Below are 22,946 nucleotides of genomic sequence, written 5' to 3' on the forward strand. Positions count from 1 at the left end.
AAAAAAAAAAGAACGAGAGAAGGCAGCTGGAGAAACTACATGCGAACGCAGACGGTAGACACAACCCCAGGGGGGAGGGCTGGGCTCCGTGAGGGGTGGGACAGAGGCCAGCGGTTTCCACGAAGAGCCTTTCGATGGACTGCTGAATGGACTGGATCTGCGGCTTTGGCTGCGAGCCTCCTTGGATGGTGACGGGACAGGCGAGGACAGGCCCGGACACCCCGCAGGCCCGCCCGAGGGCCTGCTTGGAGCGCACGAACACGTAGGGCACGTTCTTCTCTTCACGCGGCAGGCAGGCAGGCGGGCGGCGGACGGTGCGGGATGATCTCCAGGGGCTCGGCGTCTGCAGCCAGCCATCAGGATGAACTCAGAGATGCCTCTCCACAGAGGGTTTTGGCGGCTTCGTGGGCTCCTTTCCGAAGCTGCTTGTAGTTACGGGACTGCTGAACACGCGTCCAGGAGTTTCTTGGGGAGGTGGGCATCTGCCAGGGGGTAGGCCTTCGGATTCACATCAGCCTCAGTCATCTCTGCGTATCCGCGGTCCCTGTGGGTTTCCTGTAAAAAGACGTGTCCTGGGAGCTACCTATCACCGTCACACTTCATACGGATAACCGGTTTTGTCCCCACGCGCCCCCGCCTCCGCCGCCGTTGGGGTGGGCGGTGGGATGTGCTGTGCTCCCGTCACAGTTTGTGGGCCTGGAATGGTGGTGATCGAGATAGACCCTTCCGCCACCTCATTACAAAGAAACAAGACACGTGTGGTGTCTTCTTAGACCCACAGGCACAGAAAAGAAAAGGAGAACTACTTATCCCCTTGTTCCACCGGGACCCACCCGGATGCCATGCCCATGCCGGAGGGTCGGCCCCGAGGGACGGGCGTACTCAACTTTGCTGTGAACTCAACGGATTAGTGGAGTTGTGCCTCTGAGGATTTGTCCACGGAAACTACTTCAAATGATCGATTTTGTCCGTCTCGTGTACTTTTCCTTGTGACGAGCAAGCAGGTTAAAAAAAAAGAAAAAGAAAAAAAAGAAAAAAGGGGGGAATCCCTGCGTGGCGCAGCGGTTTGGCGCCTGCCCTTGGCCCAGGGCGCGATCCTGGAGACCCGGGATCGAGTCCCACGTCGGGCTCCCGGTGCATGGAGCCTGCTTCTCTCTCTGCCTATGTCTCTGCCTCTCTTTCTCTCTCTCTCTCTCTCTCTCTCTCTCTCTCTCTCTCTCCCCCCCCCCCGACTATCATAAATAAATAAATAAATAAATAAATAAAAGTCTATAGGTTAAACTTTTACAATAGCTTCCCAAATCTTTGGTGACCTGGAACTTTGAAGGTGTAACTAGCTTAATTGATAAATTGGGTTCAGTTCATCGGATACCTGGCGTCTGTCTTTCCAACAGAAAGGTAAAATACTAAAGTGTGAGTCAGTAAGACACCCAAGGTGGTTTTTTTGTTTTGTGGTGTTGTGTTTTCCTCCCCCACCCCTTGCCCTTTTCTTCCTTCCCCCCCCCCTCCCCCCACCTCAGTTTTTGTGTTTCTCTTTTGTCTGATTCAGGAAACCTGCAGATACCTGGGTGTGTCAGTAAACGTGTTTCAGGTTGGTTTGTTCGTTTCTCTTTTCCTTCCTCTTTTTTTTTTTTAATTTTAATTCACAATTCATCACACACACACACACACACACACACACACACACACACACGGGCAGAGGGAGAAGCGGGCACCCTGCAGGACCGCTGAGCCACCCAGGGATCCCCTGTTTCGTGCTTCCTTCACAATTGTATCATACAGGGCAGCCCGTGTGGCTCAGCGTTTTAGTGCCGCCTTCAGCCCAGGGCGTGATCCTGGAGTCCCGGGATCGAGTCCCACGTCAGGCTCCCTGCACTGGAGCCTGCTTCTCCCTCTGTGTCTTTGCCCCCCCCCCCCCTCTTAAATCTTAAAAAAAAAATTGTGTCCTACATGTTAGGTTTTTACAAAATGAACAGCGGAGAAATAAAAAACCAGCAGAGCCAGGCAGTAGGTAGGAGAGTGCTTTAATGGGGAGCGCTCCTGGGCGAGGTTCCATGACTCGGAGAGGTGGCCAGAGTCAGGGAAGTCGCGCGGGGTTGGGGACTGTGGGGGTTTTGAAGCCTTCTTGGTTCCGACTCTGGATCCGGGTGGGTCCCTAGCCAAATTAGACAAGGGAACACCGTGTCCTTAGGTGATTGGCTGGGAGTAGGGGGGGGATAGTATCAGACGATGGGGAGGGGGCGGGGGCGGTTCCTGGATGGAAAGTTTCGGTTTCCCATCTAGGCTTTGACTCACTGGAGATGATGTGGTGGTCAGGGATGCTTTGACGGGAAGATCAGCCATTTTGACCCAGTTTGAGATGTCCGCCATTTTGGGTGCCCCTGTCTCTCAGCCAGCCCAACAATACATACACACACACACACACACACACACACACACACACACACACACACACACACGTGTTTCTAAAAACTATCACATGTATTCATACATTTGACAATCTAAGGATTTCTGGTACGATAGACAATGTGCCCGTGGTTCCTACTGACTTTTCACCAGAGACTGAGGTTTCTAGGAGTTAACAGTCTGCCGCCTGGGTGGCTCAGCGGTTGAGGGGTTGAGCATCGGCCTTTGGGTCAGGGCCCAATTCTGGGGCGGCGGGGGGGGAGGTATCCGAGTCCGGACCCCTTTCCACATCTGGCTCCTTGTGGGGAGCCTGCTTCTGCCTATGTCTCTGTCTCTGTCTCCCTCCCTCCCTCTCTTCCCCCTTCACAAAGTTCTCTCTCTCTCTCTCTCTCTCTCTCTCTCTCTCTCTCTCTCTCCTCTCTCAAAAAGTGTAAAATAAGTACAATTTTAAAAAATCTGCCACATGGAATCGAGACTACTGGTTAACGATAAGGAAAACAACCTCTGTGTGTGAGATAGTAGGAGACATGTAGAATAGATACAAGGCATGAAAATACGGGTGGTGGTGGTGGTGGTTAAAGAAAATGAATCGGGGATCCCTGGGTGGCGCAGTGGTTTGGCGCCTGCCTTTGGCCCAGGGCACGATCCTGGAGACCTGGGATCGAATCCCACATCAGGCTCCCGGTGCATGGAGCCTGCTTCTCCCTCTGCCTGTGTCTCTGCCTCTCTCTCTCTCTCTCTCTCTGTGACTATCATAAATAAAATAAAATAAAATAAAATAAAATAAAATAAAAAAGAAAATGAATCTGTCCTGAAATGACTCTGGCTTTTTTTTTTTTTTTTTAAGATTTTATTTACTTATTCACGAGAGACACAGGGACAGGCAGAGACAAGGGAAGCAGGCTCTATGCGAGGACCCTGATATGGGACTCGGTCCCAGGAGTCTGGGATCACGCCCTGAGCTGAAGCCAGACGCTCAAACGCTGAGGCACAGGGGCGTCCCAAAGCCTGGCTATTTAGAGAAAGAACACTTAAGACTGACGGAATGGAAAAAGAAATTATAGAAGGGATTTATGAAGGAGATTTTTGAGATTTGTTTTTTGTTTTCTGTTTTTTATTTTTTTGGATTTTATTTATGTATTCATGGGAGAGAGACAGAGACAGAGAGAGAGACAGAGAGAAGGAGAGAGAGTAACAGAGACAGAGAGAGACAGAGAGAAAGACAGAGAAAGAGAGAGACAAAGAGAGACAGAGGCACAGAGACAGAGACACAGAGAGATAGAGAGAGACAGAGAAAGCAAGACAGAGACAAAGAGAGACAGAGATAGAGAAAGAGAGAGACACAGAGAAGGAGAGAGACAGGGAGAGAGAGAGAGACAAAGAGAGAGACAGAGAGATAAAGAGAGACAGAAGGGGAGAGAGACACAGAGAAAAGAGAGGCAGAGAGATAAACAGAGGCAGAGACAGAGACAGAGAGAAGGGGAGAGAGAGACAAAGAGAGAGAGACAGAGAAAAGAGAGGCAGAGAGACACAGAGAGACAGACACAGAGAGAGGCAGAGACAGAGAAAGAGAGAGAGACAGAGAGAAGGGGAGAGAGAGACAAAGAGACAGAGAAAAGGGGCAGAGAGATAAAGAGAGACAGAGACAGAGAGACAGACACAGAGACACAGTGAGGCAGAGACAGAGAAAGAGAGAGACAGACAGAGAGACACACACACAGAGAGAGAGAGAGAGAGGCAGAGACACAGGCAGGGGAAGAAGTAGGCTCCACGTGGGGAGCCCGATGTGGGTCTGGATCCCAGGACCCTTGGGATCAGGCCCTGAGCCAAAGGCAGACCTTCCACCGCTGAGCCACCCAAGGCGTCCCAGAAGCAGACTCTTTGAAAAGGGATTGCAGGCGTGGTCAGGACGGACTGAGATTGGGAGAAGTGGGTTTTACTACTACACTGGTGTACAACTGAGATTTGGCTCTTCTCTCTGCTAAAATGGCGAGATTCTCTTGCATTGGTAGTCTACTCTTGATAAGAGTGTGAACAGAGAAGAAAAGACAAAGACAAGGTGCTTTTTTGTTTGGTTGGTTGGCTTGGTTTGGTGTGGTTTGGTTGGGGGTTTTTTGTTTGTTTTTTGGGGTGTGTGTGTGTGTGTGTGTGTGTGTGTGTGTGTGTCTCCCTTTACCTGCCCAGAACAGCAAGGTTTTTAGATTCCCTTTTTTTTTTTTTTTTTTTTTGGTTGTTCTTGTTTCACTTTTTTTGGTATTTACTTATTTATTTTATTTTTTGGGTTCGTTTGTATCCGGTCTTCCCCTACTACGTAAGAGTGAAAACTTCTCCACGGTAAAGGAGCTTCATTTTGGGGACAACTCTAAAAGCACCTGTAGAATCTCCTAGGGGCCACCTCGGCGAAAGAGACACTGAAGATTTCCGTTTTGTTATGATCCGTGATCCTTTGTAGGCATGTGCCTTGAAAACTTCTGAGATGTTTTTGGTTGGCTGGTTGGCTGCCTGTCTGTCTGTCTGTCTACTGGTCCCTTCATCCGTTCGTGGATTCTCAGCGGATCCCAGAATGCCAAACCCTAAATAGAGTCTCTTGACTACTATAGGTCGTTTACCTGCTATGGGAAGGCACATGAGAAGCACTGTCAGACAAAGAACCATAAGCCCTCTTAGATTACATTGTGTGGGTGAATGCTGCCGGTGTTCCGAACAGGAAATGAAATTCCTAAACTTGTAACGTGTCCTGGTAGAGTGCCGTCACTCCACATTCGAACTGTTTAAATGCTCTGCGTACGTGCATGTGTGTTGTGTGTGTGTGTGTATGTGTGTGTGACAGAAACTGGTCGGATTTTCCTCTCGACTGCATTATAATGAATTCTCATTGGGTCTTTAGGCACGTCCATCCGTGGGTGACCTCCCTGTCACGTGCAGGTGTTGTTAGGAAGGTCTTGCAACAATGCGGTCCACTTTTCAGAAGATTCGCGGAAAGGACTCTGGACGAATCCCGGTGTCTGGTCACCCTGAGATTGTCCAACTACATACAGTAGGAGTTGCCGGAACTAATGAAAAAGCTGCATGGAAACCGAACAGAAAGGAACAACGTGGAACTGAATGAGGTCCACGAAACCCTGAACAGAGTTCAGAAACTCTCAGTGAGTCATCTTCCTTTTTTTTGGCGATTGTTAAATCCTCTTCAGAAGGTCGGTGGGAATCCGTGCTCATTGCAACCAGACACCGTTGGAAGGATCCGCTGTATCACCAAGGCCTTCCTTGAGTAGAATGGCGTCTGTTTTTCTTTCTTTCGACCTCCCCCGGTCCCCACGCCGCCCTCCCCTCCTCCCTCCCCTCCCTTTCTCCCCCCCGCCCCCCACCCGGCCCCGGCCCCGGCCCCGGCCCCCGGGGTCCATTTGTCAAAGTGATCTCTATTGACCGAGCGGGCCAGGGGCCCCTGGAATCGCATCCTAAGACTCAGATAGGATCAGACAGCCTGGAGACACTCAGATCCACTTCTCGGGAGCCACCCGAGCCCCTCGGAAACCGTGAGCCTGATACCTTCCTTCCAGAGGTCGCCGCGGCCTCACTGGGCGAGTCAAGAGTGCCACCTCCTGGCGGACGAAACCGAGAGTCAGCTGCTTAACCCCAGCGAGCCTCCCAGGTTGCCCCTACGAGGTGCTTGGAAATGCTGAGGCTCAACGACACCGGAACCACAACAACCGGAAGAACAGAAAAGAAGAGCAAAAGAAATGCTGAAGTTCTTCCTTCTGGCCTTGCCTTTACAGGAGTGTGCCGTCTGCGACCACGCCTGTCTCCGCGGACAGGAAGAAAAGAGTCCAGATGGCTGAACCGGGGTTCTGCACTCTGCGGACCACAGGAACCCCCTCCAGCCTGACCCAGGAACTCCCTTACTCTGAGCCAGGGACAGGAGGTCTTGTTTTGTGTTTCGGTTGTGGTCCAAAAGACAGGCGTCACCTACGATGGAACCTTGTAACCCTTTCTAAGCCTAGAGTCGCTCAGCGGCATTACATACGTTCACACATCCTCCTCGCCAAGTTATCTTTCCATTCCATTTTTTTACTCTCTTTTTTGAAACTCTTTAAATTTTATTTATTTATTTGTTCGTTCGTGCATGCATTCATTCATTCATTCATTGTTTGTTTGTTTATTATTTTAAAGGATTTTTTTATTGAGAGAGAGAGAGAGAGAGAGAGAGAGAGAGAGAGAGGCAGAGACACAGAGGGAGAAGCAGGCTCCATGCAGGGAGCCCGATGTGGGACTGGATCCCGGGTCTCCAGGATCACACCCCAGGCTGCAGGTGGCGCCAAACCGCTGCGCCACCGGGGCTGCCCTCCATTTTTTTACTCTTAAGTTTAATTTCTTACACTGTATTGATCGGGCACCCGATCTCTCTCTCTCTCTCTCTCTCTCTCTCTCGAATAAATAAATTAAATATTTAAAAAATAAATGAATAAATAAACTGTATTTATTCACGGGAGACACACAGAGAGAGGCCGGGACGCAGGCAGAGGGAGAAGCAGGCTCCACGCGGGGGGGGGGGGGGGGGGGGGGGCCGGTGCGGTGCTGGATCCCCAAAAAGCCGTGATGACGCCCGCCCGGAGCCCAGTCGAAGGCAGACGCTCAAACTCGGGTATGCCACCCGAGCACACCTCGTCCGCACCTCTTCCTTCCCACCGCCACCCACCCTCTTGTGCGTTCGTCGGGTTCCCACACACAGGACCTCGTCCTCCAGGTGTATCCCTAGACACACCCTAGCACCCTAGGATCCCCAACGAGGGAATAGGTTCAGATGGGACCGATGCTCATGTGACCGTGCTCCTGTTTGAGGACTGTCCTCGGTTGCTGTAGCGGTGACGGCGAGACAAAGGGTCTCTCTCCACACACCGCACAGGCGGGTGGGGGGCATGCCCCGAGTGGGGCAGATGTCCCCATCCCAAGGAGGCGGAGGAGGAAAGCCACCCCAAGGCCCCTCTTTGGTGCCTGTCCTGTGTCAGGAAACGCTACTGACCTGGGTGGATCCGGACCAGGCTGTGTCCGTCCCAGCTGCCCTGGGATCCCACACTCCTCACACCTGGACCCACCGGTGTGGCGCCTGCCTTTCCGGCTCTGCCTGCCTGCCTAACTATCTCTGCATCCAACTTGCAACTTTCAGTCCGTGAGCTTAGGGGCTTCGACTCTCTGGGTCTTGCTAGAACCCAAACAGAGAAAGACGTTTGCCATACCATAGATACCACTTTCAATTAAGCATCTGTGAAATGATGATTATGGAGGAAGGAAATTCTCAGCCTTGAACGTTTCTGGGCCCTGCTCCATTGGCTTTCACACTGACCCAGGCCCAAACGGCTCCCAGAAAACTCAGCACTAGTTGGGCTCTATTTCCGTGCCACTGAGTGCACGTTGCCTGTCTGCCTCCCCTAAAAAGTCAAGCAACGGGGATGCCTGGGTAGCTCCGTGTTCAGCATCTGCCTTGAGGTCAGTCATCATCCTGGGGTCCTGGGGCCCCGACTCCCACTTGGGGCTCCCCGCGGGGAGCCTGCTTCTCTCTGCATCTGTCAATACCTGTCTCTGTGTGTCTCTCATGGATAAATAAAGAACATCTCTAAAACAGGAAAGAATGAATGATTAATTAAAAGGACTGACTGACTGGACTGATCGACTGACCGACCGACCGGCTGAATGAATGTATACATAAGCAAGCCAGGAAGGAAGGAAGCAAGCAAGCAAGCAAATAAATGAACAAATGAAATCGATGAAGGGCTGCGTGGCTGCTGGCTGGCACTGTGGGTGGAGTGTGGGACTCTATATTTCTCGGTTGTGAGGACGAGCCCTAACCTGGGTGTAAACATCGCATACACCTAAAATCTTTTGAAAATAAAACAATGAAAAGAAAAGAAAAGAAAAGAAAAGAAAAGAAAAGAAAAGAAAAGAAAAAGGTGGGCAGCCCGGGTGGCTCGGCGGTTGAGCGCGGCCTTCAGCCCGGGGCCTGATCCTGGAGGCCCGGCATCAGAGTCCCACGTCGGGCTCCCAGCATGGAGCCTGCTTCTCCCTCTGCCTGTGTGTCGGTCCGACTCTCCCACTCACTGTGTCTCAGGAGAAAATAAACAGAATCTTTACAAAAAGGGAAAAGAAGTTGTTTTGTTTTGTTTTGTTTTGTTTCGATCGGATTGATCGATCGCTAAAAGGCAACCTGCCAAAACTGACGATGAGAAAACGGAAGAAAACCTTCCTGGTTCCCATAGAGTTCAAGCCCTACAGCCTTGCCCGTACCAAGATCAGAGAATAAACTGTCCACTCTCTACGGCGTCCCTCCTCCCGAGGACGCCCCAGCTCCTTATGGAGCATGCACACGCACGTGCACACGCACGCAGAAAAGCGGGGTGAACCGAACCAGACCCTAGAGAACCCTGCAGCGAAGGTTGAGCACAGGACACCCCCACCCCCCCCGCCAGCCACAGGAAACTCCGGCAGGCTACCACTGGACTGCTTAGGGGGCCTATACTTACTTGCAAGTGCTCGCTGACCTGGGACACGTGGAAGGGGAACCTGAGGCTCAGATGGCCCGAACCGGGTGAATGGGGTGCTTTGCTCATGCCTCAATGCTATGCTCTCCACGATTAGAGAAAGCTGGCAATGAGGCCAGCCCAGGGACCGGAACCTAACCTAGGAATCCCTCTGGTTCCATCAGTCATGTCCCGACTGTTGGTGAGTGAGGAACCAGTGCTCGGCTCGCTCGGGGAGACAGACGCTCTGGTCTTCTTCGGGTTGGGTTGTTGCTGCGGCTTTGGGTATCTTTGCAGGAAACCGGCCTCTTCTCTTTCGAAATGGAAACCAAAGGATGGACGGGGTCCGGACGCGGTCACGCTCGCTGGCCACTGGAGTTGTTGTCACCCAGCCAGCGGGGAGATCGGAACATCGGGTCTTTCGTGACCTCTCCACAGATAGATAGGAGTGAGACCAAGGCTATATACTTTGTTGGCGTCTCGTCTGTGTCTACGTGTCCCTGTGGGTTCTACGAGGGAGAGGTTTCCTCTACCTCCGGATGCTATATTGCTAACATCCCTTTGTAAAGGAACTGTAGCTTATGGGATCCCTGGGTGGCGCAGCGGTTTGGCGCCTGCCTTTGGCCCAGGGCGCGATCCTGGAGACCCGGGATCGAATCCCACGTCGGGCTCCCGGTGCATGGAGCCTGCTTCTCCTTCTGCCTATGTCTCTGCCTCTCTCTCTCTCTCTCTCTCTCTCTCTCTCTCTGTGTGACTATCATAAATAAATAAAAATTAAAAAAAAAAAAAAAAGGAACTGTAGGTTAGGAGTTCAAAGGCTGGCGCGGGTAAACATCATCGGAACAGGACAGCTCGGAGCGATAAGGAGGAGTGCCAATATTTCACAAGTTCCCACGATCTGGGATGAAGTTCTGTTCGTTCGTTCCCGATCATGCGGGTCTGGGATCCTTTCCTGCATCCGTCTCCTTGCGGGGGGGGGGGGGGGGGGGGGACCTGCTTCTGCCCATGTCTCTGTCTCTGTCTCTGTCTCTCTCTCACACACAGGAATAAAGAAACCAAATAGTGTAAAAAAGGAAAGATGCTCGGTCTCCCACTCTCTCCCTCTCCCTCCTCCTCCTCCTCCCCCTTCCCCCCTTCACACAGTGCTCTCTCTCTGAAAGGAAGTTAATATATTACAATTTTGCAAAAGCCTGCCAATGGAATGGAGACTACTGGAGAACGAGAAGGAAAACAATTCCGTGTGTGACAAGTAGGAGATGTGTAGGAAACGTACAAGGCGTGAGAATACATGTTTTGGTGAGGGAAAAGAAAATAATTCTGTCCTGAAATGAGCCTGGCTATTTTTTTCTTTTTTAAGATTTTATTTACTTATTCAGAAGGAAGGGAGTGGAGGGAGGGAGGGAGGGAGGGAGGGAGTGAGGGAGGGACAGAGAGAGGCAGAGAGAGGGAAAAGAAGGCTCCATGCAAGGAGCCCGCTATGGGACCTGAGCCAAAGGCAGAGGCTTAACCACTGAAACACCCAGGCGTCCCGGAAGCAGATTTTTTTGAAAAGGAATTGTAGGCATGGTCAGGACAGACTGAGATTGGGAGAAGTGAGCTTTACTAGTACACTGGTATAGCATTAAGACTCGGCTCTTGTCTCTGTTAAAATGAAGAGATTTCCTTGCGTTGGTAGTCTCATCATGGCAAGGGATTGTGAACAGAGAAGAGAAAAATATATTATTATTATTTTCTCTCTCCGGACCAGCCAGGTTTTTATATTCCTTTTTATCCGCGAATTACCTCCGTGAGAGAGTGAAAACTTCTCAATATTAAAGGAGCTACATTTTGGAGACAACTCTATAAGCTCCTGTGGAATCTCCTAGGGCCACCCTGGCGAAACAGATACTGACATTGTTTTCAGTTTTGTAATGACCCGTGATCCTTTATAGGCCCGGGCCTTGAAAGCTTCTGAGATGTTGGTTGGTTGGTTGGTTGGTTGGTTGGTTGGTTGGATGGATGGATGGTTTGTGTATCTGGCTGGTCGGCTGGCTGCCCGGCTGTTTGCTGGTTCCTTCATCCGGTCATGGATTTTCAGCGGATCCCAGAAAAGTCTAGCCCTAGGTTGAGTCTCTTGACTAACATAGGTCGTTTACCTGCTATGTGAAGGCACGTGAGAAGCAGCGTCAGACAAAGAATCATAAGCCCTCTTAGATTATATTGGTTGCGTGAATGCTGTGGGTGTTCCAAAAGCGACGTAAATTCGTTAAGTGGTAACGTGCCCCGGTACATTGTTAAAATGCCGTGTGTGACAAATCATAATCCGTTTTTCTTCTCGACTGCACTCTAGCCAACTCTCCTCGGGTCTTTAACCACGTCCACCGGTGACCGCCATGTCATGTACATGCCATGTTCTTTCTGTTTTTTTTTTTTTTAATTTCTTATTCATTTATGATAGTCACAGAGAGAGAGAGAGAGAGAGGCAGAGACACAGGCAGAGGGAGAAGCAGGCTCCATGCACCGGGAGCCTGATGTGGGATTCGATCCCGGGTCTCCAGGATCGCGCCCTGGGCCAAAGGCAGGCGCCAAACCGCTGCGCCACCCAGGGATCCCTACATGCCATGTTCTGATGCTCTTGCAAAAACAAACAAAACACACACACACACACACACACACACACACACGCACATTTATTTATTTATTTATTTATTTATTTATTTATTTATTTTTTATTTATCCCAGATTCCAGAAGAACCACGCAAAGGACTTTTGACACATCTCAGTTTCTGGTCACCCTGAGATCATCGAACAACAGTATGAATTGCCAGAACTAGTGAAATAGCTGCATTTACCCAGAACAAAACCAGGGACTTCTGGGTGCCTCAGCGGTGGAGCCTCTGCCTTGGGCTTAAGGCGTGACCCCGGAGTCCCGGGTTCGAGCCCCGCATCGGGCTCCCTGCATGGGGCCTGCTTCTCTCTCTCTCTCTCTCTCTCTCTCTCATACATAAATAAAATCTTAAACAAACAGAACTAAAAGGAACAACATGGAACTGAAAAGAGCGAAAGACAATGATGACCGGTTTCTTTGTTTTTGTTTTTTAAAGACTTTATTTAGTTATTCACGAGAGACACAATGAGAGAGAGGCAGAGACACAGGCAGAGGGAGAAGCAGGCTCTGCAGGGAGAGACCGATGAGGGACTCCAGGATCACACCCTGAGCCAAAGACAGCTGCTCCCACCGCTGAACCACCCAGGCGTCCTGATGACCCTTTTTTAAGGACTCTTGTTCAAATCACTGCTGATCCCCTCATGTTTGCTCTTCCAGTTTGAAGGAAACTTTGTCTGTAGAGATATCTATACCTTAGAGAAATTGGAGGAACGAGTGAGTTTGTAAACAAATTAAAATCCTTATCCTTGGGCAGCCCTGGTGACTCAGCGGTTTAGCGCTGCCTTCAGCCCAGGCCGTGATCCTGGAGACCCTGCATGGAGCCTGCTTCTCCCTCTGCCTGTGTCTCTGCCTCTCTCTCTCTCTCTCTCTCTCTCTCTCTCTGTGTGTGCGTTTGTGTCTCTCATGAATAAATACATAAAATCTAAAGAAAAAAAAATCTTTAAAATCCTTATCTTTTCTCCCTACCTGTGACCCGTCAGTGTTCAGAAACTCTCAGTGAGTTATCTTTTTTCTTTTCTTTTCTTTTCTTTTCTTTTTTTCTTTTTCTCTCTTTCTCTCTCTTTTTCTAATGAGTTATCTTTCTTTTATGGCAATTGCCAATCATCTGCGTGAGGTCTGTTCCGTGGGAATATGTTCTCATTGTGACCGGCCACTGTTGGAAGAATCCCTTGTATCACCAAGACCTGCCTTCCTTGAGTGCAATGGCATCTGTTTTTCTTTTCTCTTCTCTTCCTCCGCCCCCCCCCCCCCCCCCCCGCCCCGGTTTATTTTTCAGAGTGATCTCTACTCCCAACGTAGGGCTCGCACTCACGGCCTGGAGGTCAAGAGTCGTGCTCTCTACTGACCGAGCGGGCCAGGGGCCCCTGGAATCGCATCCTAAGACTCGGATAGGATCAGACAGCCTGGAGACACTCAGATCCACTTCTCGGGAGCCACCCGAGCCCCTCGGAAACCGTGAGCCTGATACCTTCCTTCCAGAGGTCGCCGCGGCCTCACTGGGCGAGTCAAGAGTGCCACCTCCTGGCGGATGAAACCGAGAGTCAGCTGCTTAACCCCAGCGAGCCTCCCAGGTTGCCCCTACGAGGTGCTTGGAAATGCGGAGGTTCTTCCCTCTTGCCTTGCTTTTTTTTTTTTTTTTCTTTTTTTTTTCTTTTATTTATTTACTTATGATAGTCACACAGAGAGAGAGAGGCAGAGACACAGGCAGAGGGAGAAGCAGGCTCCATGCACCGGGAGCCTGATATGGGATTCGATCCCGGATCTCCAGGATCGCGCCCTGGGCCAAAGGCAGGCGCCAAACGGCTGCGCCACCCAGGGATCCCCTCTTGCCTTGCTTTTGCAGGGCTGACGACAGTGACCACGTCTGTCTACCTGGCGAGGCAGAAACAATTCCAGGTTGCTGAACCCTGGTTTTCCACACTGCGGACGACAGGATATCACCCCCTCCCCCTCTTTCAACCTGACCCAGGAATTCCCTTACTCTGAGCCAAGGACAGGGTGGGGGGGTGGGGGTGGGGTCTTGTTGTTGTTGTTGTTGTTTGTTTTTGTTTGTTTTGCTTTTCTTCCCCCCAGTTGTGGTAAAAAGAAAAATAGACGTCACCTAAAATGGAATGTTGTAGTCGTTTCTTTCTTTCTTTTTTTTAATATTTTATTTATTTATTCACGAGAGACACAGAGACAGAGACACAGGCAGAGGGAGAAGCAGACTCTATGCAGGGAGCCTGACGTGGGACTCGATCCTGGGTCTCCAGGATCAGGCCCTGGGCTGAAGGCAGACGCTAAACCGCTGAGCCACCCGGGGATCCCTGGACGCTCCACCGCTGAGCCACCCAGGCGCTCCATACATACTTAAGTTATTGAGAGTTTGTTCCTTCATTTTTCATCATCTCTAGACCCAACGTGGGGCTCAAACTCACAACCCTGACTGCAATCAAAAGTTGAGTGCTCTTCTGACGGAGCGGGCCTGCCGGGGCCTGGGGCCCGGGGCCGGGCCGGGGGGCCCCCCCCCCCCCCCCCCCCCCCGGGAGCTTCTGCCCTTTCATGTTTTCAAGCTCAGAGTCACGTTTTGTCCGGGGAGGGCCCCACCCCCCAACCCCTCCGTGCGGAGGTGCCATCTGTCGGGCTGGTTCATGTTTGTCCATCTTCCTTACTCCTTTTAGTAGACAGAAGGTGGCTTGTGACACAGCCGGGGACTACTTCGAATGAGACTGAGGATTTCCCTTGGGAAGTGGGTGCGAGAGGGAGGACAGGTCGATGGGGAACCAGGAGACTGTTGGCCCGTCGCTTTAGAGGAAAGAGTGTCCTTGTTGGGCCCTCACCCAGGGTGGATGAGTCAGAACTGTCCCTGGCCAGGCCTCCCTTAGTCCTTCGCCCATATCACTCCATGCCTGTGTTTGGCCTCTGGACCCTAAGACACCACGGTGGTCATGTGTTTAACTCCCCATCAGATTCACCAGTCCCCGCCATGCCACGCCCTCCCAGACGCACCCCCACCCCTGGAAGGCATTAAGAGTGAGATGGCATCCTCCACATCCAGGATTGATTCCCAAAGGGTTTATTGGGGTTTCCTGGGTCAGGAAACCAGGAGGGGTCGCTTTTGGACCCCAAACAATGTGAGTTCTTCAGACATCCTCTTTGCCCTTCTCTTTCCCCCTCCCCTCCCCTCCTCTCCTCTCCTCTTCTCTTCTCTTTTCTTCTCTCCCCTCCCCCACAGCTTGGGAGCCGCAGCCTGAGGGTTTGGGGGAGGTGCAGAAAGCCATTCAATGGAGAGAAGTCCCAGGCTCGGACTTTAACAGACAGCCATGTGCATTTGAATGAAATGATTGAATGAGGGCCATTGGAATGGATGGCCCTGAACCTCCCTTCTGCCACCCGCCACCCTCCATCCCCACCCCCAACCAACCCTGAGTCCTCTGGTGGATTTGGAAATGGAAGGCCGGGGTGTGTGTGTGTGTGTGTGTGTGTGTGTGTGTGTGTTTACACGGACGCACCCGCGGAGGGTGGTGGGGCATGCTCACGTTGGCTCCTGCAAACTCCATTCATTCTGGGAATGTTCTGTTGTTTCTGCTGAGTTGCCAGTTGCTGCGATGAGCCAAGCTATACTCCTCCCGTTGCCGAGTTCTTAAAAAGGCCGAGTCTCCGGTTTTCTCGGTGAATGGACTGACCCACACCTTCCCATCCCGCCGGACCCCTTCTGCAAATACTTGCACTCAAAGGGTTCTTTCACCTCGTCCAGAAAACAAACAACAGCCACCCACACCCACCCCATTGCCACAGATACGCAACCCACACAACAAAACTCCAGCTGGCCTCCTTCTGCCTCCATGTACTTTATTTTATTTTTATTTTTTTAAATATTTTTATTTATTTATGATAGTCATAGAGAGAGAGAGAGAGAGAGACAGAGAGAGAGAGAGAGAGAGACAGAGAGAGAGGCAGAGACAGAGGCAGAGGGAGAAGCAGGCTCCATGCACAGGGAGGGAGCCCGACGTGGGATTCGATCCCGGGTCTCCAGGATCGCGCCCCGGGCCAAAGGCAGGCGCCAAACCGACCGCTGCGCCACCCAGGGCTCCCCTCCACGTACTTTAGAGAGTCACTGTCTTAGACGTGCCTTAGGCTCAAGGACTCGATGCGGTCTCCCTTTCTGTGGCACGGTCGGTCCCATCCATCCCCCGTTAGGCCCAAAGTAGAATTGCATGACCACACTGCTCACGGGAGCTGGAGAAGATATGCTAAGGTGACCGACCGGACCGACCGACCGACCGACCGGATGGGAGCACTGTCCATTCGAAAGGAAGGACCTACAGGCCGAGGCGTCTATAAACACGCTCCCTGGAAGTCTTTGGCTTTCGCGTGCCTCTGATGAAATCATTGCTCCGGAAACTCCAGCATCTATAGCCGGTCTTGTCCATGGTCTTCTGACCATGACTCGTCCTCCGTTCGCCTGACGTTCTGCCCAATTGTCCGTCCACGGAGAAATTAGACCCCGTCCCGTGAGAGCCGAATCCGACCCCTCCGCTCACCCCCACGACAGAGAAGACTATGCCCAGGTCTGTGCCCGCCCATCTTCCCTTTCTCCTCCGCCAGGGCAGAAGAAAATGTGGCCCGCCCTCCCTTCTCCTGTCAAAAGTCCAATCTGACATAGGACTTGGATACGAAGGAAACCAGAGTACTGTTTTGAACCATAGACACGTTGATTGATTGAAGATTTTATGTAGGTAGTCCTGAGACGCACGCGCGCGCGCACGCACGCACGCACACGGACGGACGCACGCACGCACGCACACGGACGCACGCACGCACACGGACGGACGCACGCACGCACGCACGCACGCGGACGGACGCACGCACGGATGCACACAGAGGCAGAGACACAGGCAGAAGGAGAAGGAGACTCCATCCATGCAGGGATCACGCCCTGGGCCAAAGGCAGGCGCTCAACCGCTGAGCCACCCCGGCCTCCCTACCTGGAGACACTTTGATAGAGTAGCAGCAGCAGCAAAGAAACACACGCACACCGCCGCTCCCCCCACCCCCCCAGGTGAAAGAAGGTCCCGCTGACTCCCCTCCTTTTCCTCTGAGAAGAGAAGCACACCCTTTCTCCTGCCCCTGGAAGGTGCCTTGGAGGAGAGCGCCAGGAGGGGAGTGAATGACATTCTTCTCTTCAAGGACAGGAAGTTGAGCGTGAGCAGGAGAATTCTGGAGAAACAGATTGTGTTATAAGAAAGAAAGAAAGAAAGAAAGAAAGAAAGAAAGAAAGAAAGAGAAAATCCTTATGTTCTTTGAGCCTCCCCTCCCCCCCAGAATTGAGTTCCTCTTCCACGACCTCTTCTCATTCAACCCAATAGACAAGTATTTGGGGGGGGGGGGGGTCAGGTCCCAGACGCTGAGAGGGTGGAGGTGAAGGTGGTGCGGGGGAGGGGGGGGGCACACCGTCCTCTCCAGCGCCTTTGGTTCAGATCTCCTTCGTGACCTCCCTCCCTCCCTCCCTTCCTCCCTCCCTCTCTCCCTTGAGGTTCATCCTCTAGCACAGCCCTTCTCAGAGGAGGGAAAGGAAGCTCCTCTGAGAGGAGCAGTGACATTTCCAAAACGTGCCGGTAGTCGAGGCGGGCCTCGGGCCCTGTGCTGCGTATGGGGCGGTGAGTCACCCGTGGAACTGCCGGCCCAGGCCCCTCCGGGCCGTGCTGAGCAACAGGTAGAGACGATTGTGTCGCCTGAGACGCTTCTATCCCGGAAAGATCGCGGCGGGGACTGTACCAAAGTATCCGTTGTTCTGCCTTCCTGGGGCGTCAGCACGGTCCGGGCAGTCCTCACCCGGGGTCAGGTTGGACGGTTCCTTTCCACCCCAGAGACACGAGGATGGGCACTGTAGTCAGCTTCCAAACCACGGGCCACTGGGAAGAACAGGGTCTGGCGCTCAGCCCAGAGACACCCATCCCCTCGGGAAGTGGTGCGGGACAAAGGACTTCAGGGACCACACAGGAAAAGGTTCTAGGCTTCAAAATATCGTTGGTTGGTTGGGACGCAGGGCAGAGCATCGGCAACTTCAACACATTCCAGTAGCTGAGCAACCCAGCATTCCTCTCCACTCGGAGCTTTTAGAAGACCAGTATGCCATGGAGTCGTCCGCCAATGTCCCCACTCCAGACAGAACCCAGAGGGACAGAACCTCAGATGCTGCTCGAGATCACCTACTTTGTGCCTGAGGAGACCAGAGCGTGGGCTGCATGGCGTTTCCTCTAAGCTGATGTAGCTTGGTCTGTTCCTGACCTAGAGAGGCGGGATCAGGGGAGAGCACCTTCTTTGGCAGGCCCCAGGGAAGCTAGTTTTTCCCAGTTTGGGTTCTTGGGTTGCCCTGATCGACTCTGGGTCCGGACTTTCACCATGAATGTGACTAGTCCTCAGCCCAGACTGGCAAGTGATGTAGTCGGCCTCCCAGTTCCTTGGTCTGCCATCAAGGTCGTCCTCCTCCTCCTCCAGGGTGGGGTGGGGGTGGGGAGGGGGTGGGGTGGGTGGTGGGTGGTTGTGTGTCAGGTCCCAAACAAAATCAACAAGGCAGGAAACCACAAATGTTGCAGAGGATGCGGAGAAAAGTGAAGCCTCTTACACTTTTGGTGGGAATGTGAACTGGTGCAGCCACTCTGGAAAACTGTGTGGAGGTTCCTCAAAGAGTTAAAAATAGACCTGCCCTACGACCCAGCAATTGCACTGTTGGGGATTTACCCCAAAGATACAGATGCAATGAAACGCTGTAACACCTGCACCCTGATGTTTCTAGCAGCAATGTCCACAATAGCCAAACTGTGGAAGGAGCCTCGGCGTCCATCGAAAAATGAATGGATAAAGAAGATGTGGTTTATGTATACAATGTAATATTACACAGCCATTAGAAACGACAAATACCCACCATTTGCTTCAACATGAATGGAACTGGAGGGTATTATGCTGAGTGAGGTAAGTCAGTCGGAGAAAGACAAAAATTATATGTTCTCATTCATTTGGGGAATATAAATAATAGTGAAAGGGAATATAAGGGAAGGGAGAAGAAATGTGTGGGAAATATCAGAAAGGGAGACAGAACATAAAGATTCCTAACTCTGGGAAACGAACTAGGGGTGGTGGAAGGGGAGGAGGGTGGGGGGGGGTGGGGGTGAATGGGTGACGGGCACTGAGGGGGGCACTTGTTGGAATGAGCACTGGGTGTTATTCTGTATGTTGGTAAATTGAACTTCAATAAAAAATAAATTGATTATATAAAAAAAGAAAACTTCAAATGTAAAAAAAAGAAAAATTAATGATTGTTAAATCATTTGCCAGCCTTATTTTTAATTTTTTTTTAATTTTTATTTATTTATGATAGTCATCACAGAGAGAGAGAGAGAGGCAGAGACACAGGCAGAGGGAGAAGCAGGCTCCATGCACCGGGAGAGAAGCAGGCTCCATGCACCGGGAGCCCGACATGGGACTCGATCCTGGGTCTCCAGGATCGCAACCTGGGCCAAAGGCAGGCGCTAAAGTGCTGCGCCACCCAGGGATCCCTGCCAGCCTTATTAAAAAGAAGAGAGAAAAGACTCAATTTATAAAATCATTAATAAGAAAGTACAGATCACGAGCAATATAAAAAAATAAAGATGGTTAAAAACTTATGAGCAGCTATATGCCAATAAATTAGGCAATCTAGAAGAAATGGACCCATTTTTGGAAAACCACAAACTACCAAAACTGGGACAAGAAGAAATAGAAAACCTGAACACGTCGATAACCAGGGAGGAAATTTAAGCAGTCATCAAAACCTCCGAAGGCACAAAAGTCCAGGGCCAGATGGCTTCCCACAGGAAGTCTATCAAACATTTCAAGAAGAAACCATACCTATTCTCCTAAAGCTGTTACGAAACATAAAAAGAGATGGAGCACTTCCAAACTCGTTCTATGAGGCCAACATCAGTTTAATTCCAAAACCAGACAGAGACCCCACCAAAAAGGAGAATTACAGACCAATATCCCTGATGAACACAGATGCAAAAATTCTCAACAGGATACTAGCCAAGAGGATCCAATGGTGCATTAAGAAGATTATTCACCATGACCAAGTAGGATTTATCCCCGGGATACAAGGCTGGTTCAACAGTTGTAAAACAATCAATGTGATTCATCATATCATGAAGAGAAAAAATGTGAACCATAGGATCCTCTCAATACAGCATGCATTCCTGAACAAAACTCTTGAGAGTGTAGGTATAGAGGGAACATTCCTCAGCATCTCAAAAGCCATCTACGAAAATCCCACGTTAAATATCATTCTCAATGGGGAAACACTGGGAGCCTTTCCCCTAAGATCAGGAACAAGACAGGGATGACCACTCTCACCACTGCTATGCAACAGAGTACTAGAAGTCCTAGCCTCAGCAATCAGGCAACACAAAGAAATAAAGGGCATTCAAATAGGCAAAGAAGAAGTCAAACTCTCCCTCTTGGCAGATGACATCATAGTGTACCTAAAAAACCCAAGAGACTCCACCGCAAGATTGGAAGAACTCATACAGCCATTTGGCAGTGTGGCAGGATACAAACTCAAAGCCCAGAAGTCAGTGGCATTTCTATACACTAACAGTGAGAGTGAAGAAAGAGAAATTAAGGAGTCAATCCCATTTACAGTTGCACCCAAAAACATCAGATAGATAGGAATAAACCTAACCAAAGAGGTAAAGGATCTATACCCTAAAAACTACAGGACACTTCTGAAAGAATTTGAGGAAGACACCAAGAGACGGCAATACATTCCATGCTCATAGATTGGAAGAATTAATATTGTGAAAATGTCAATGCTATCCAGGGCAATTAACACATTTAATGCAATCCCTTTCAAAATACCATGGCCTTTCTTCAGAGAGTTGGCACAAATCATCTTACGATTTGTGTGGAATCAGAAAGGACCCCGAATAGCCAGGGGAATATTAACAAAGAAAACCAGAGCCAGGGGCATCACAATACCAGATGTCACGTTGTACTACAAAGCTGTCGTCGTCAAGACAGTGTGGTCCCGGCACAAAAGGAGACCCATAGATCAGTGGAGCGGAATAGAGAATGCAGAAATAGACCCTCAACTCTATGGTCAACTAATATTTGACAAAGCAGTAAAGACTATCCACTGGAAAAAGACAGTGTCTTCAAAAATATTGCTGGGAAAATTGGACATCCACATGCAGAAGAAGGAAACTAAACCATTGTCTTACACCATGCCCAAAGATAAACTCAAAATGGATGAAAGATCTAAATGTGAGACAAGAATCCATCACAATCCTAGAGTAGAACACAGGCAACACCCTTTTTTAACTTTGCCACAGCAACTTCTTGCAAGATACATCTAGAAAGGCAAGGGTAACAAAAGCAAAAATGAACTATTGGGACTTCATCAAGATAAAAAGCTCCTGGACACCAAAAGAAACTATAAAAAAAAAAAAACACTAAAATACAACCTACAGAACGGGAGAAGATATTTGCAATTGACGTATGAGATAAAGTTTTAGTATTCAAGATCTCTATGGAACTTACTATACTCCACAGCAAAGAATCGAACAGACCAATCATGAAATGAGCAAAAGCCATGAACAGAATATTCACAGAAGAATACATAGACACGGCCACAAGCACATGAGAAAATGCTCTGCATCACTGTCCATCAAGGATATACACATCAAAAGCACAATGAGATGCCACCTCAGCCCAGTGAGAATGGTGAAGATTAAGAAGGAAGGAAACAACAAATGTTGGACACGATGTGGAGAAAGGGGTAACCCTTGCACTGTTGGTGGGAATGTGAACTGGTGCAGCCACTCTGGAAAACTGTGTGGAGGTTTGTCAAAGGAAGGTAAAAATAGAACTGCCCTATGATGCATCAATTGCACTGCTGGGGGTTTACCCCAAACATACAGAATCAGTGAAACACCGGAACACCTGCAACCCAATGTTTATAGCAGCAATGTCCACAGTTGCCAAACAGTGGAAGGAGCCTCAGTGTCCATGGAAGGATGAATGGATAAAGAGGCTGTGGTCTATGTACACAATAGAATAGTACTCAGCCTTTAGAAACGACAAATACCCACCATTTGCTTCGATGTGGATGGAACTGGAGGGTATTATGCTGAGTGAAATAAGTCAATCGGAGAAGGACAAACATTATATGGTCTCATTCATTTGGGGAATATAAATAATAGTGAAAGGGAATAGAAGGGAAGGGAGAAGAAATGGGTAGGAAATATCAGAAAGGGAGACAGAACATAAAGACTCCTAATTCTGGGAAACGAACTAGGGGTGGTGGAAGGGGAGGAGGGCAGGGGGTGGGGGTGACTGGGTGACGGGCACTGAGGGGGGCACTTGGCGGGATGAGCACTGGGTGTTATTCCGTATGTTGGAAATTGAACACCAATAAAAAATAAATTTATTATTAAAAAAAAGAACTAGGTGGAATCAAAATATGTTTAAATCTAAATTTAATGCCATGTATCTTTCCTTTCTTTAAACTTTCCCTTCTCAATATCACAGCGTTGCCCTCATGAGTAACAAGATCAGAAATGGATTCTAAAATTGGTCATTAACCCTCTTTCTTCTTTCTAATAATCACTTATTTTTTAAAATTTAACCAAAGTACAAAAAGTATACTTAAGAATCCAAATACAAATATATTTTAAGTTTCCCTTTATGGTCTGGGTAACATTGGCCAAATCAGTATAGCACTCTATGCTCAGGGTGGACTTGGAGAACTGTATAAAGATCTTTTCAGATCTAAGAATTCTCTGACTCTAAATTAGAGAACATTTTCCAAACAATGAACAAATTGGTTTTAACCAGGAAAATAAATAGAGGAAATGTTTCTCTTGGATTTTCACTTTGAAATTTGTGCTTAAATTAAAACAAACAAAACAAAATAAAACAGAGTTAGATTTCTTTTCTCTTTTTAGATTTCTTTTTGAATAGTGTTTATATTTTACACAAAGTTCTTCTCTATTATTGTTTAGTTTTCTGTCTGAAGTCAATCCATTAATGTCATTTTGCTCTTTAATATATTTTATAATACATCAAGCTGTTTTCTCTATTAAAATAATGGAGCTTGGGGTGCCTGGGTGGCTCAGTGGTTGAGCGTCTGCCTTGGGCTCAGGGCAGGATCCTGGAGTTCCAGGATCAGGTCCCACATCAGGCTCCCAGCATGGAGCCTGCTTCTCCCTCTGCCTATGTCTCTGCCTCTCTCTCTGTCTGTCTCTCATGAATAAATAAATATAAGAAAATAAAAAATAAAATAATGGAGCTTAATTTGAAATAAAATTGTTATTTTTTTGCCTGTTTCATTTCTATAGTACACTTAAAATCAATCCAAATATCCAGAGAAA

General features: G+C 49.6%; 1 pseudogene; it reads right to left on the reverse strand.

The window, feature by feature from the left end:
• The window catches only part of LOC140634612 (NHP2-like protein 1 pseudogene), a 1,282-nt pseudogene extending 442 nt beyond the window's left edge, over positions 1 to 840 (reverse strand).
• Positions 841 to 22,946: the final 22,106 nt, after the last annotated feature.

The sequence above is a fragment of the Canis lupus genome, chromosome 6, assembly GCF_048164855.1.
Source record: "Canis lupus baileyi chromosome 6, mCanLup2.hap1, whole genome shotgun sequence".
Taxonomy (NCBI): Eukaryota; Metazoa; Chordata; class Mammalia; order Carnivora; family Canidae; genus Canis; species Canis lupus.